The sequence below is a fragment of the Paroedura picta genome, chromosome 10 (assembly GCF_049243985.1).
Source record: "Paroedura picta isolate Pp20150507F chromosome 10, Ppicta_v3.0, whole genome shotgun sequence".
In the NCBI taxonomy this organism is placed as follows: domain Eukaryota; kingdom Metazoa; phylum Chordata; class Lepidosauria; order Squamata; family Gekkonidae; genus Paroedura; species Paroedura picta.
Genome location: NC_135378.1, coordinates 33,981,502 through 33,996,820, shown reverse-complemented (window position 1 = coordinate 33,996,820; position 15,319 = coordinate 33,981,502). Strand labels below are relative to the sequence as shown.

General features: G+C 42.9%; 1 protein-coding gene across 1 annotated transcript in view; it reads left to right on the top strand.

The window, feature by feature from the left end:
• The first annotated feature begins 799 nt into the window (after window positions 1–799).
• MTMR7 (myotubularin related protein 7) overlaps window positions 800–15,319 on the top strand; it is a 57,131-nt gene continuing 42,611 nt past the window's right edge. The window contains exons 1-3 of the mRNA XM_077302089.1: window positions 800–960; window positions 1,631–1,692; window positions 2,881–2,970. The gene's annotated coding sequence lies outside the window, so the exon portion shown is untranslated. The remainder of the gene's footprint in view (window positions 961–1,630; window positions 1,693–2,880; window positions 2,971–15,319) is intronic.

Below are 15,319 nucleotides of genomic sequence, written 5' to 3'. Positions count from 1 at the left end.
GGCTTCTGAGAGCATCCTCTAATTCTTTGATCCATGGCTTCCCAACCACAGTACTCAGGTACCACATAGTACTGTGAAGGCCCCTCAATGGTACCATGACATGGTGGGAGGGGTTTAAAAATGGCAGCTGGGGAGACCCCTCCCCAGGGTTAAAAAAAAAATCTACCTTGATTTGGGCAGGTTGCCCCCCGCCCAAGTAGGTCTGGAGGGGGTAGAAAGAGGAGGGTCCCTGGCTATTTAAACCTTTGCTGCCTGAGGCTTCTCTCACCTCTGGGGGGTCATGGCAGCTGACATAACTTCCTGGTCCCTTGAAGCCTGACAAATATTTCAGCAGTACCTCCACGGTCAAAAGGTTGAAAAGGGCTGCTCTATCCAATAGACACTGCTCAAGCCATTGGATAGGAATAATCCCTATTATTGAATGTAATTCAATTGAATGGATTATTGAATCTAAATTGAACTTGAATTTATTGAACTCGAATGTAAATCCACACACACATATTTTTGTAATGAAGGCAATATAACAGCAGCAGCATTGCCAAGCCTTGCTGGTTAGGGACTGGCTGAGGTTGAGGATTAGTGGTTCACCTAGGGAGTTCATAGAGCACACTCTCTTAGCTATTACACAACAGTGCATCATTTGTACCATTTACAGGCTAGTATGCTGAGCCAAAATGACGCAAAGGACATGTTCGGGGGGGGGGGGGGGGGAATCACTCTCCAAGGTAAAGCATTCCTAACAAAGAAGGCTGCATCTGTTTAGCTGAGCGGCTGCCACCCCTTTCTCCGCCCCCTGAGGGAATGTTATATTCAGAATCAATGATGTCTCTGAAGGAAAACAAAACAAACCCAGAATTCAGGACATCTCTTTTGGAAAAGGTGGCAATGCCCTCTGGGGCATGATATGTCTATTTGGCAGGACAATGAGAGAAATCTTACTTTGGATCCCCTGGGACACAGGTAAATATAGCTGTTATTATCCAGGACAGCGTGTCCTTTCACTCTTTCTGAATATACACACAAACAGGGGCAAAAATTAACTGAGAATAGCAGTTAAAACAAAATTACTTATAAAAAGAAGCCTCTATTTATGACCACTGCCTGCCATCCATATGGCACGAAGCAGGGTAAGTCTTTAAGACAGCATGCTTTTATGATACATGAAAGCTGCTTTTTTTACTGTCAAGAAACCCCTGAAACATTCTTCAGGCTTCGAGAAACCCCAGAAGTGACATCATTGTGTAGAATACGGTCGGGAAACATAGCTGTGCACATGCCCATTCAGGGCCCCAGCCCTTCCCACCCACTCCAGGCCCATCACTGGCCATTGGGGGGGGGGGGCAGGAGGTCAATATGACCATATATTTCTTATCACCCAATAAATGTTTAATAAATTTAAAGAATATTTATATAATTAATTAACTCCTACCTATTCAGGAAACCCTTCCAGGGCCATCTAGAAGTACCAGGGTTTTACAAAACCCTGTTTGACAAAGCCTGGTTTAAAGACTTCAGTGTAGTAATCATACATTTCTACTAATCCCTTCTGGTGAATGGGTTTCTGATTATAGAACTATAGCTGTGCTTGTTATTGCACTTCATTTATACCCTGTTTTTTCTCCCCGGTAAGGATCCAAAACGGCTTACAGTATTCCACCCTTCTTCATTTCATCCTCACAACAACCCCATAAGGTAAGTTAGGCTGACCCTGTTTGATTGCCCCATAGATTTCTATGTCAAAGTGGGGTTTCTATTGGAATATGCAAGATCTGAGCTGTGCATGATTGAGCAGAATATAAAGAATGTCCTGCAGGGGTTTGGAGATGTGTATTTAGCATCACTAAATCAAGAACTTCCTGATATTTTTCAAATTATCTCCTCTTGTGTTCTGATTGGCTCAGTGGGGGACTTCCTGCTCCTTTGAGCATAATTCCCCCCTGCTTGACTCCAGAACAGCAGTTGAACAAAAAAATGACTGCAGACAACAGTTAGAACAGCTAGTTGGGAATCTCACTCTCCTCTCTCTTTACAAAGCTGTTTCTCTTCATAATAAAATTATTTTATTCCTTTAAGATGCTTGTTGCTTTGCTCTTTCACTTATCTAAGCTGTGACAATAGTTTCAAGTTCAATGTGCCGAGAGTTATATAAAAAGGAAGTTTACAAGAGGTAGTAACAGGAAGAGTGCAACCATTCTCTCTCTAGAGACTACTCATACAACAGTAGCAACCTGTGAATAGCAGATGTGTTCAGCAACTAGGTATTTTTAAAATATGCTGAATGCAGTACCCCTGCCAAGAAAACCCAACCTGCTTATCTCGGTTGATAGATTCAAGTGGGTTAGCCGTGTTGGTCTGAAGTAGCAGAACAAATATTGAGTCCACTGGCACCTTGAAGACCAACAAGGGTGTAAGCTTTCGTGTATAGGCATACTTCCGCAAATACAATGAAATGGAGTTACCAGTCCATACTTATAGGTAAAGTGTGAGAAGTAAATTATCATACAACATAATGAAAGTGTTTAACAGATTCCAGCATCAAACGGTGATAACCAGCCTAGTTTATAAAGTTACCATTTGCTTGGATTCAATTTAGGGGGAAACATAGTAAAGGAAATAAGTATGTCAGAATTGGAGATTGGTGGACAGATGTACCCTTACTTGTGGAATGCTGCAGGTAATTAACAGAGACCCTGCCATTATGCTCCATCCATGTCCTCTCAGGGAAGAAGATGCTGGAAGGTCCACTGCATGGCTGAGAGGAGACAAATGGAGAGATTCTCAGAGGAAAAGAGGGCCAGATATAGACCTCTAAACAGCCCTAATGTCCTTAGAGAAGTGTGTATAACTATATATATATTAGCAGCATTTTTTCTCGCCCAGATGAAATCCAGCATCCTTTGAGAATGGTGGGAAGGAAGCTGGTTGAATTCTGAAGATCCACCCCCTCCCTAATACAAGGGAAGCCAGAAGGTCAGTAAGACAAAGAACAGTCTCTTTCCATGCATTCCCTAAGGACAATGTTTATTGTTTAGGGCTTCTAATCGTAATAGGGGGAAAAAAATAAGAACTACGATCAATCCTTATATATGCTCCTTCTGCCAGGAGATGGTAAACTGAGGAACAAGACCTGGTTCTACTGGTGTGACCATATTCGGAGGGAAATATGTAGAAAATGGAGGTGGGGAGGTTTTTAAAAGGACAAATGCCTATATTTGAGAAAAAAAATTCAATGCTGGCTTTCGCCTTAAAGCCTCAACAGAGAAATCAACTGACAACATACAAATAATTTATTCAAGTAGGCACCCATGTTGGTCTGAAGTAGCAGAACAGATGTTTCCAATGGGACCTTTCAGACCATCAAAGTGTTATTTAGGTTGTAAGTGGCATTGTCTGAGGATGCACATGGAAGCTTAGAACCTGAATAAAACATTTAAAGCTTCTGATATCAGAAGAAGCAGGGTTTGGTCTAGAAGCAGTGTCTTAAAACCAGTGCCTAGGTTTGCTAAGCCGACTGAAGAAAAATGTCCTGACCCTTTATCAGAAGGCAAGACTGCTCTTTCACCTTTAAAGGGTCCCCCCCATGACAGGTATAGCCTTTCTCAGCTTTGCATAATGAAAACCTCCTTACGAAGGTGTAAGAGCATAGCCTTCCTTTGCATCTTATCAGTTGGAGGATAAGAAACATCTGTTTAATAAAACTTTTTTGGGGGGAGGAGCTGTAAATTTTAGTCAAAACCCAATTTATATACAATCTCGAATAATGGATCTTCCTGCCAGTGTGTGCTATTGGTCAGTTTCAGTTTAAACTAATTGTATCCCCAGGGATCTAGCAGTGCATTGGTCAATTACACTGCCCACTTTGATCCTGCCTAGGACCTCAAGCTCAGCCTTCAGCAGACCCACTAGCAGAACCACAAACACAACACGAACCTGCATCTCTCAGTCCAACATTCCAGTCCCTTCCACACTGGCTGCCTTATGACATTGCCACACAAGCTCATAAAAACAGCAAACTCTGCATTTTCTGCCCTTTACTGGCAGTAGATTAAGATCTTTCCAAGCACACAGTTTGGGGAATTAACTGCAGATTGTAGAGATCGGGCCTGGGCCTTTCTGTAGGACAGAGAAGTGCTCTTCCACTGAACCCCAACTCTTTCTCATTGACTGGATTTATTCAAATGTGTTTTGACAAATAACTAAACAAACTTATACAATTTGGATAATGTAAAAAAACAAAAACCAAACAGCACATTCAGGTAAGAAAGCAAAAGTGGATTATAAAAATGTGGCAGACATTTAGACTGTTTATGCACTGGAGGTTTCGTGCTGGGCTGCAGGCTGAAGTTTTTGTTGTGGCACCTCTTCCTGCACCCACATGGGGGAGCATATGGCCAGGTGTGAATCATCTGCCCCCGATTTGTGCTCCTGCACAGGAGCTGGGGCAGTGGAGGTTCCCAGTGTGTAAACGGTCGTACAGAGTAATCTAAGCAGGTCTACTCAGAAGTAATTTTTTTCTAATGGGGCTTAAAGGTATCCCCTGTGCAAACACTGGGTCATGTCTGACCCTTGGGGTGACGCCCTCTAGTGCAAACACTGGGTCATGTCTGACCCTTGGGGTGATGCCCTCTAGTGTTTTCATGGCAGACTCAATATGGGGTGGTTTGCCAGTGCCTTCCCCAGTCATTACCGTTTACCCCCCAGCAAGCTGGGTACTCATTTTACCGATCTCGGAAAGGATGGAAGGCTGAGTCAACCTTGAGCCAGCTGCTGGGATCAAACTCCCAGCCTCATTGGGCAGAGCTTCAAACAGCATGTTTGCTGCTTTACCACTCTGTGCCACAAGAGGCTCTTAATGGAGCTTATTATCAGGAAAATGTTCTTAGGATTGCAGCCTTAACTGGTGAAATTCTAGGACTGGATATAGCAGAAATCTGTATATCTAATGCTCTAAATGAGAACTCCATTATTTAATGAATATTTGGAGTTCGCCATATATATTTCCAGGCTGACTCAGTAAGAAAAACTGGAGAAACTAAAATTGAGAAATATTATTATCAAGTAAATTCATGCTGAAACTGAAATGTGAACTCAGCTCTTTTTGCCCTAACTAGAATAACTACCAAAATGTATACCTGAGATATAGGGGAAATGCATAGTGTTCAGACATAGTGAGAAAATTATTATAGGATTCTCTCCCCACCCCTTTTCCTGAGAAAATGAATGCTTTTGATAATGCCAATTACAATCTTAGCACTTATCCTGAATGCTTTTTGTCTAAGACCTTTGATTAATCGTCTGCTTTCTTGGAAGCTTCTCTGTATCTGTCATTGCATTTGATAGGACTTGGCTGATGGAACTTTGAAGAACTTTGAAGAACTGAGTCTTTAACACCACGGTAGATGTGATGCCAAAACTAGGAGTGCAAAGTCTGTGAGAATCACGAGGTTTACTGGGTATGCCAAGAATTATTCTAGCCCAGTGACTATAGCAGTCATTTTACATTCTTTACTCCGCTGAAAGGGTGAAATCTGGGGCCTTATCTGTATGCCAGTTATCAAATAGGGAACCTTAATTTGGCTAAGGTTTTCAATCAGTTTTATTAAACATCTCACCCAATTTTTTCACACAGGTTTTTGTACTTAGATTTTTAATTGGAGCTTATATTTGCCGGCATATAAGACGATTGGGCGTATAAGACGACCCCCCAACATTTCCACTCTTACAGTACTATGTGCCACTATGGGCAGCTATGTCTATCCCAACTGAAGTGCACCCGGCGTATAGGACGACCCCCCCACTTGGAGGCATGTTTTTCAGGGGCAAAAAGTAGTCTTATACGCCAGCAAATACTGTAATTCTTCTTTAAGTGTCACTAAGCATTCAATCATTAATACAATAATGTAGGAAAATTCAATGCAGTCTTTACATATGTTTGTTTTGCAAGGGAATAACATGTGTAATCCCTTTCAGTGTAAGTGATCGGTATAATCTCTTCATCCTAAATAATTGGGGCAGGGGGGGGTTACAAAAATGAGCGCATGCATCACTTAGCGTTTAAAGGACTTGAGTAGGTGTGGGGAGACCCAGGTTCCAATTATACATGAAGCAAATTGGGAGACTTTGTATTAAGTCTGTTGGTTAGGAAGACACAGACACAGCTCTTCGGAAACCATCAGTTCTTTATTAACTCCAACTCCAACAAGAAACACCGAATGGCAAACTCTAGAACCCGTGGAACTTACATACAATTCAGATGGCCACCAAGGAACCTGATTGGCCCTTAACGGAGCCCACAGACTGGTCCATTTTCAGAATCCCAATTCAGTAAACGATTGGCTGGATTACAATCCTTCATTTATATAGTTTTGTAGGAGTCGAATGCCCACATACACAACACTTTGTGCCAGTCACTCTCTCTGCTTATCTCACAGGGCTATTGTGAGGCTTAAGTGGGCTAGTGTTGCCCTGAGCTACCAGGAGGACAATGGACATCAAATAAAGGGTATCTCATAAATTATCACACTGGGTGAGATAGTAGAGGTCCCAACTCAAGAATTGAGTACTCTGCAGCCAGGGCCAATCCTCCAGTGGTACGAGACCCTTTATCTATCTATCTATCTATCTATCTATCTATCTATCTATCTATCTATCTATCTATCTATCTATCTATCTATCTATCTATCTATCTATCTATCTATCTATCTATCTATCTATCTATCTATCTATCTATCTATCTATCTATCTATCTATCTATCTATCTATCTATCTATCTATCTATCTATCATCTATCTATCTATCTATCTATGTCTGTCTGTCTGTCTGTCTGTCTGTCTGTCTGTCTATGTTGGGTGGGGACAGTGTTCTGGTCTGAGGGCAAAACTATATGGAAGAAGCTAATTCTGCTATAGAGTTTTACCCCCAAATGAGAGCATTGCTCCCAACATGCCTAATTTCCGGGTCAACTTCTGAAGTTCCTCCCTGCTTCCAGTAAGTGTCCCTCCCATCTCCTGCTGGCTCTCTGAGAGCCCTGGCCCCCCTAGCCTTCCCTTGTCCCTCTGGTCCTCCTCAGCCTCATCCCTCTTCGGCATTAACAGCATTATAACCCCTGGGCAAAACAGTGTACTGGGGCCCTGGCTGCACAACCACTCACAGGAATAAAAATGTAAAATCAGTGTTTAAACATTTTAAAACATGCTGTACAGCAAAGATTAATCAACACAAATGTTCAGACAATATAACATGAGCCTTGAACTTGAGAAACAAAAGATTCAACGTATAAATGATACTCAATTGGTGTAGTACTTAAGAGCGATGGCCTCTAATCTGGCAAACTGGGTTTGATTCCGCGCTCCCCCACATGCAGCCAGCTGGGTGACCTTGGCCTTGCCACAGCACTCAGAAAGCTGTTCTGACAGAGCAGGGCTCTCTCAGCCCCACCTATCTCACAGGGTGTCTTTTGTGGGGAGAGGAAAGGAAAGGTGACTGTAAGCAGATTTGAGACTCCTTCGGATAGAGAAAAGCGGCATATAAGAACCAATTCCTCCTCTTCTTCTTCTAGAATTAACTCTTATCATCAATCAAAGATAATCACAGCTACACTTGACCATTGTGGGCAGTTCCTGACTCACCCGGTTGCACAGAGAGACAACTTAGACCTGTATTTTAAAGTATCGGGACTTGTATTATCCTGGATATCACATGAATCAGACTCATACTCAAAACATCTGACAAGCATAGCATAGCAGTTAAAATGGGGGAAACCCTATATTCAGATCTTCATTGGGGTGTCCATCAGGCCAATTCACAAGTTGAGAAGTCCTTGTGGCAGACACATGAGATTGGATTCAAGCTAACTTTCCCACCAATGGGAAGCAATTCTGTCCATGGAACAGCATTTTCCTTTCATGCTTCCTTTATTTGATCCACAGTGAACCCATAAATGAATTAGAGAAATTATTTGTAACGTTCACATTAAAAATTAAACTGAATAACGTTTAACAACAGTGAAAGGTTACAAGTTAAACTGAATCACATGAAAAGATTTACCTCAGGATCAACATCTGTCATGCGTCACTTTTCTGAAGACCCAAGTAGGGGAAAAGCTTATGTGCTCAAGGGCAGCATGACAAAGAAACATGATCATGACATCCTATATGATTTACCTACCTTACAATTTCCCAATTTCCTAAACTGCTGGCTTTTCTTACTGTATGTTTGCTGTTCACCACAGATGTTTGTCAGAATAGCCATCCTTGATATTTCCACGACTACTTGTTTGTTTGTTTATTTAGATTTTTATACTGCACTTCCATATGGCTTTGGGTGATTTACATAAAATGTCATAGGGTAATTACATAGAACATCATAACATCATTATTATTATATTGTTATTCTGGTACCTGTTACCATATGTTAATTGTATCTCTTCCTGTTTTCTGTAAACCGCCCTGAGCCCTCGGGGAGGGCGGTATATAAATATAATAAATAAAAATATAATAAATAAATAACAAATATAATAATCCTAACATAACAAATCTAGACAGCATCCTAAAAAGCAGAGACATCACCCTGCCAACAAAAGGGCGTCTAGTCAATGCTATGGTTTTCCCAGTTGCAATGTATGGCTCTGAAAGTTGGACCATAAGGAAGGCCGAGCGTCAAAGAATTGAGACTTTTGAACTCTGGTGCTGGAGAAGACTCTTGCGAGTCCCTTGAACTGCAAGGCGAACAAATCGGTCAGTCCTAGAGGAGATCAGCCCTGCCTGCTCCTTAAAAGGCCACATCCTGAAGATGAAACTCAAATACTTTGGCAACCTCATGAGAAGGAAGGATTCCCTGGAGAAGAGCCTAATGCTGGGAGCAATTGAGGGCAAAAGAAGAAGGGGACGACAGAGAATGAGGTGGCTATATGGAGTTACTGAAGCAGTCGGTGTGAGCTTAAATGGACTCCGGGGAATGGTAGAGGGCAGGAAGGCCTGAAGGATCATTGTCCATGGGGTTGCGATGGGTCAGACACGACTTCGCACCTAACAACAACAACAACATATATCAACTAGAACAATATTTCAACAGAAACAAGAACTCTGACTGAATCCTTGGGTAGGTCAGATTATTTCGGTCATAGAAGGGGGTGTCTGAGATGGGGGACCAGCGGATGTTGTTGGTTGGTCGGTCTCATGCAAATGCCTGGTGAAGGAGCTCCCTTTTGCAGGCCCTGCAGAATTATGGGAGTTTGGGCAGGTCCCTGATCTCTTCAGGGGGCTTGAAGGTAGGTACCTTAAGCCTAATCCAGAATTCAATTGGGAGTCAGCTGAGTTGTTGGAGTACAGGCTGGATGTGAAATCTCCATGGTGTATTAGTGAGCATTCTGGCCGTAGCATTCTGTACCAGTTGTAGTTTCCAGATCAAGGATAAGGGTAGGTCTGTGTAGATTGAGTTGCAGAAGTCCAGTCTAGAGGTGACCGTTGCATGGATCACTGTGGCTAGGTCTTGTGGGGCCAGTAGCTTGGCTTGGCAGAGGTGGTAAAATCCCAGCCATACTACCTTTGTGACCTGGGCTTCCATTGTATGGGAAGCATCCAGAATCACACCCAAGTTCCTGGTGGAGTGAGTTGCTAAGAGCTGCACACCATCCAGGGTGGGCAGATGTGCTTCCTCACATGTGCTTCCTCACATGGTCCCTTCCTACCCAGCCACAGGACCTCCTTGCAGGATTGAGCTTCAGACGTATCCTGGTGTCGGTGAGGTGGTGAGCTAAGAGCTCATGATCGACTGTCAAATACTGCTGACAGGTCTAATAGTACCAATAATGCTGACCCGCCTCAATCCAACTGGCGGCGAATGTCATCTGTTAGGGTGACTAGTGCTGTCTCTGCCCCATGGCCACTGTGCAAGCAATAGGTTTCACTGCTTATTTAGAAAGTCTTTCCTTCCTTACCAAGAACTCCAACAGCTTCTCTTAAAAAGGCCCATCTAGTCACAGGGATTTTACAAAATTGATTGCTAAATGGTTTTAAACTCAAATAACATTTCATGTAGGAAATTTTCCAGTAAGAATGGGTGAACCGTCATACTCCGGAGAAATGAAAACATGACCCTCTAACCCTCCCAGCAAATAACCACTTGATTACCTAATGATTGCCAATGGAATCCTTAAAAAAGGCACAACTATCTAAATAATTGGACACAGAAGGATAGAATATCAACCTACCCACTATTTATATAAATGTGGACTCTTACTGGGCCATGCCAAAGATGTACACTTTGATGTTTAGAGTCCTGTGACATGTCTTCAAACATATCAAACATGTAGAGAGGGAGGGCCCACACCTACCAGGAGTCCATTTGAATTGGAGTTGTGCTGACTGTGCTTCCAATTGCATATAGTCAGTCACCCTGCTTGTTTCATCAGCTACAGTAAACCAAGCTCCATCAGGCTGGGAGAGGACATTCAAGGACTGATCATGTCAAACAGCTCAAATCATCTCAAAATTCCTTAGATTGAGTAGGCTAGGGGCTTTGACAGGAGTTTAGAAGTGTTATTCAAGCTTCAAGGGAAACCTCTAGCAGGTTTCTAACCGTACTAAGCTTTACAAAGAATTCAAGAATTTGCTTTAAGAAAGGTTAAGAGCTAGCTTTAAAATATCAAATCCAGTTCTGATGGATAGACAGAAAAATCTCATTTGTCAGGTATTGGGCCCAGAACAGGTGTTGGGCCTAGAGGCAATATCTAAACCTTGCCTCATGGCCTATTAGGTTTGCAATACCTACTGGAGAAAAAATGTCTTGACCTGGGTATATTATGCATAGCAGGAAACCTTGCAAAAAGTTTACCCAAAAAGACATTTCTATTTCTGCACATGACAGCATTTTCACTGTGCAAAACTGAGCATTGTATTTCTGATTCTGCATGGCTCTCCTCCTCATAGCTATCGACTGTGTTTTTTTCAGTGTAGTATTTAAAACTAGGTTTGCAACAACTTTTCTTTTGTGATGGTACTTATGACACTTTTTTCATGCGTAAATGTTAGTGTGTTTTTGGTCTCCCCTGAGCCCCTGTGATAGCCCCTTTTCTGCTTGCAGTCCCTCATCTACCATTGGGAGCTTAAGGTTCCTGCTGCTGATTCTCTGCTTCCTCAGTATCAGTGATCACGTGAACATGCAATTTGATTCAGTCTCCCTGGCAACTGAACCAACTAATTGCCATGTAAATCAGGAGGATTATTCTCTGGTATGCATGGCATTTCCTGCTACCACTTTCTCTAAATGCTCCTGAGACTACCTCTGATCAGTGACCATGGTAAGAGAGTGGGGCGTGTTGTTTGACAGTTTATCAGCCTGGTGAAGTGGAGGGATCTTCCCTATGCTGCATTGCATGGGCTCAGAGACTGTCTGAAATGCTGGTTCCATCTTGCAGAAGAATGAGAAAACAGAACTGCTTCAGGCTATGGGCAGAGGCTCCTGTTTTGGGCTTGCCATTGATTAAAAATAAAATTTAGTGACAGCCCGACTTTCACAAGGTATGTGGAACACATACCTGCTCAGGGGCTCCTTGTTCCCCCCTCCCCCTCTCTCAGACACACACACACACAAACTCCTTCCTTCCATTCCTCCCTGCCCTCATTGTCCATACCTCTCACTTACCTGACCTCCTCCATAGTCCCTACCCCCTTCCTCAGACACACACCTGGGAAATTTCCTACATGTTCATAATCACATCCATTTCAGGGGGCACACTAGAAGATGTGTTCCACATCAAAAACCTTCATGGGGGAGGGGATGGTATGGTGGGGCTTTAAGTTTGCGTGGGGACCTGTGGTCCATCCTGCCCACTCTCTATGTGGAGCAGTATACCTCAAAGGGGGAAATGTGGTAATTTTGGCATTCAAAACTCTATGTATCCCCAGGGTAATTTCTATGTCTATGAACTACAATTCCCATGAGTCCTTGCCAGCAGCATGTGCTAAAGTGGCGGTCAGATGACATTGTTTCCCTCGTGCAAAAACAGTGCCCAAAAAAACAACGCAGTATCAGAGCACATGCATAAATGGAAATGTTTTAAAAGGATGATTTAAAACAGTTGGCAAACTGACTGCGGATAAAACCGGAACATTCATAATAGCCCCTGAATAACAGAAGGTTAATCGGAAGATAGGGGCACTTGACTTTTTTCATGGTGTGGAGGCAAAATAACATAATTTGGTAAATAACCGCACAGTAAGACACTATTAACGCACTGACCCTGACAGGTATTTGGATGGAAGACCTCCAAGGATTTGAGTGGGAGTTCCTCCAAAGAACTCGGGGGGTCATGACACGGAGGCAGGAAATGGCAAACCACCTCTGAAGTTCCCTTGCCTGGCTGCCTGACAAATCTCGGATCTCCTGACTGCACTACACACATCATACAATAAATAAATAATAATAATGCATTCCTTTTAAAGGGACAAGATATTTTTCTGCAGCCTTCTTCATCATCATGGGTATATTTTCACTACAGACATACAGACTTTATATCAGTGTTATCTCTTTATATCCAGAGTATCTGTCCTGGCTTCTCCTGAAGAATCAAGCAAATTTGTTTGGGATGCTGAAGATTGTTATAGTTCTCAAGCTATCCTTAACCGAACTACAGTTGCCCAGAATTCTCTGGAGAGACAGAAGCACTCTTAAGCCCATTTATGTCTGGAAGGGCCATTATTTACCACAGGTTTAGTAATAGCTAAGATAAAAAACAATGTGCTAGTTATGAATTTTATATATACAGCATGGCTGGCGAACTGTTCGATCAAGAAGCAGCGCTGCTAGAGTCCTTATGAGTCATCTGGAGGCTGGGCAAACAGGATGTTTGCTCAGTACCTAGCAGCGTGTTCTTGCCCTCTCACACACACTTCTTGGAGACTTTTGGCATACTGCCTTACTGCCGTCTGGCACGCTTGGCAGTTCTCGGGATATTGCAGCAAGGTAGTTAGCAGTCACGTTGACATTAAAAACAAATGTGATCCCTTTTGCCCCTAAAAACCCTCCCTTTCAGCAATATGGTCAGGCACTGTGAATCCTATGTTGACAAGCACACCTCAGGCCACAGGATAACAACTTGAAATGGCTTGCCAATGTTTGCACCAATGAAAAGGACCAGCTTGCTTGCTGAGGAATTAAAAACCAAAGCAATATTACTCTGTTTTCTGTTAGGAGGGTGGGAATGCAATTCTGTGCAGTTACTGCAGTCAAACCAATAGAAATCAGAAGGTTGTGCTTTTAGTAAATCTGTGCAGGATTTCACCGTTAGACTGCAGTCCCGAACATACTTACTAGGGTATAACTCCCACTGAATTCAATGACTTACTTCTGGGTAAACATACTGTTGAAATTTTACAGTAAGACCAATGTTCTAGAGACAGAAACATCCTTTGTGTAGTTTTTGAAATTTTTCATATCTTACCTGAGATTACAATGGAGCAGAATTGTTTTCTATTGTCCCAGAGGATCAGACAAGAACCAACAGATTTAAGTTAATTCAAAAGAATTTCTGGCTAAACATCCAGAAAAAAGTTCCTGACAGAGCAGTTCCTCAGTGGAACAGGCTTTCTCGGGAGGTGGTGGGTTCTCCTTCTTTGGAAGTTTTTAAGCAAAGGCTAGATAGCCATCTAACAGAAATGCTGATTCTGTGAATGTAGGGAAATTGTGAGTGGGTGGGCAGAAGGGATTGCATGGTTCTTGTGGCCCTTTCTTGCATGCCCAGGGAAATTTGAGTGAAGCTGACCAAAACAACAGTATCTATTGGGCCCGCAAATAACTCCTATCTATACACTGAATCCTGCACCAGTCTACCCATGGAGTCACGCTTGCATAGTTAGCAAGTTAACTTGATGTTAACTTGAGAGCCAGTTTGGTGTAGTGGTTAGGAATGCAGACTTCTAATCTGGCATGCTAGGTTTGATTCTGTGCTCCCCCACATGCAACCAGCTGGGGGACCTTGGGCTCGCCACGGCACTGATAAAACTGTTCTGACCGGGCAGTGATATCAGGGCTCTCTCAGCTTCACCTACTTCACAGGGTGTCTGTTGTGGGGAGAGGAAGGGAAGGCGACTATAAGCCACATTGAGCCTCCTTCGGGTAGATTTTTTTTGGGGGGGGGGAGGCATCATCTGGGCATGGATCTGGGGGCACTGTGGATGGGCAGGTAGTTGTGAGTTTCCTGCATAGTGCAGAGGGTTGGACTAGATGACCCTGGAGGTTTCTATGTAAACAGTTTTGTTTGAAGCATCTCCTGGATTTCATTTGTCTCTCTTATCTGAAGCCTGTGACTAGATTTATTTGTGCTTCCACTGAAACCAGTTTCACTTTACAAGTTCATATTTGAGAATATTGGAAAAAAATAACCAAATGTTTGGACTGTATTGGAACAATGAAAACCTGTTGTTAACTGTGGACTAAGGTAGCCAACTCTGGGTTGGGAAATTCCTGAATTTTGTATGTGTGTATCTGACAGATGGGGAGGGGGGAACAAGGAGCCCTAGAGCAGGTATGAGTTCCACATACTTTATGAGAGTCAAGCTGTCACTAATTTTCTCTACCAGAAAGAGTCTCAAAGCAGCTTACAATCCCCTTCCCTTTCCTCTCCCCACAATGCTCACCTTATGGGGTAGGTGAGGTTGTGAAAGCCCTGATATTTTTGCACAGTCAGAACAGCTCTAACAGGGCTGTGGTGAGCCCAAGGGCAGCAAGCATGTGCGGGAGTGGGGAATCAAACCCGGCTCAGCAGATTAGAAGGCACAGCCTTCTAACCACTACACCAAGCTGGCTCTTGTGATTGGCCCAAGGTCATCCAGTTAGCTTCCATGACAGCATGGGGATTCAGACCTGGGTCCAGCACTGTAACCATGCCCTCCCATTTCTCCTAGAAAACAGATTTGGGGTTCCTTTACATCAGCAGGTCACTCTAGAAGTGACAAGCCTGCTGCCTCGAACTGCTGCCTAAGGGGCAGTCATTTACTAGCTGTGATTTTCCCTTTAGCTCTATGGGCTAAATTCTTGGCAGGAATCCTCTCTGTTTTAAACTCATATCTCAATGCAGAGAGGTTAATATTTCTGCTTTCAGATGTTTATGCCTGCATGCTACAGAGTTTCCTTGTACTCATATGCTTAAAAATATTAGGTCCCAGATTCAATTGAAGTAACTAATGGTTTAGTTTATAGCTCTAACAGGATCTTGCTACATATTGTCTAAACATTGTTCATATTTTTATACTCATTATTGGTTTACTGTTTCACACGTGATGGCTAATGACTAGATACAATAAAGAAGAAGAAGAATTGG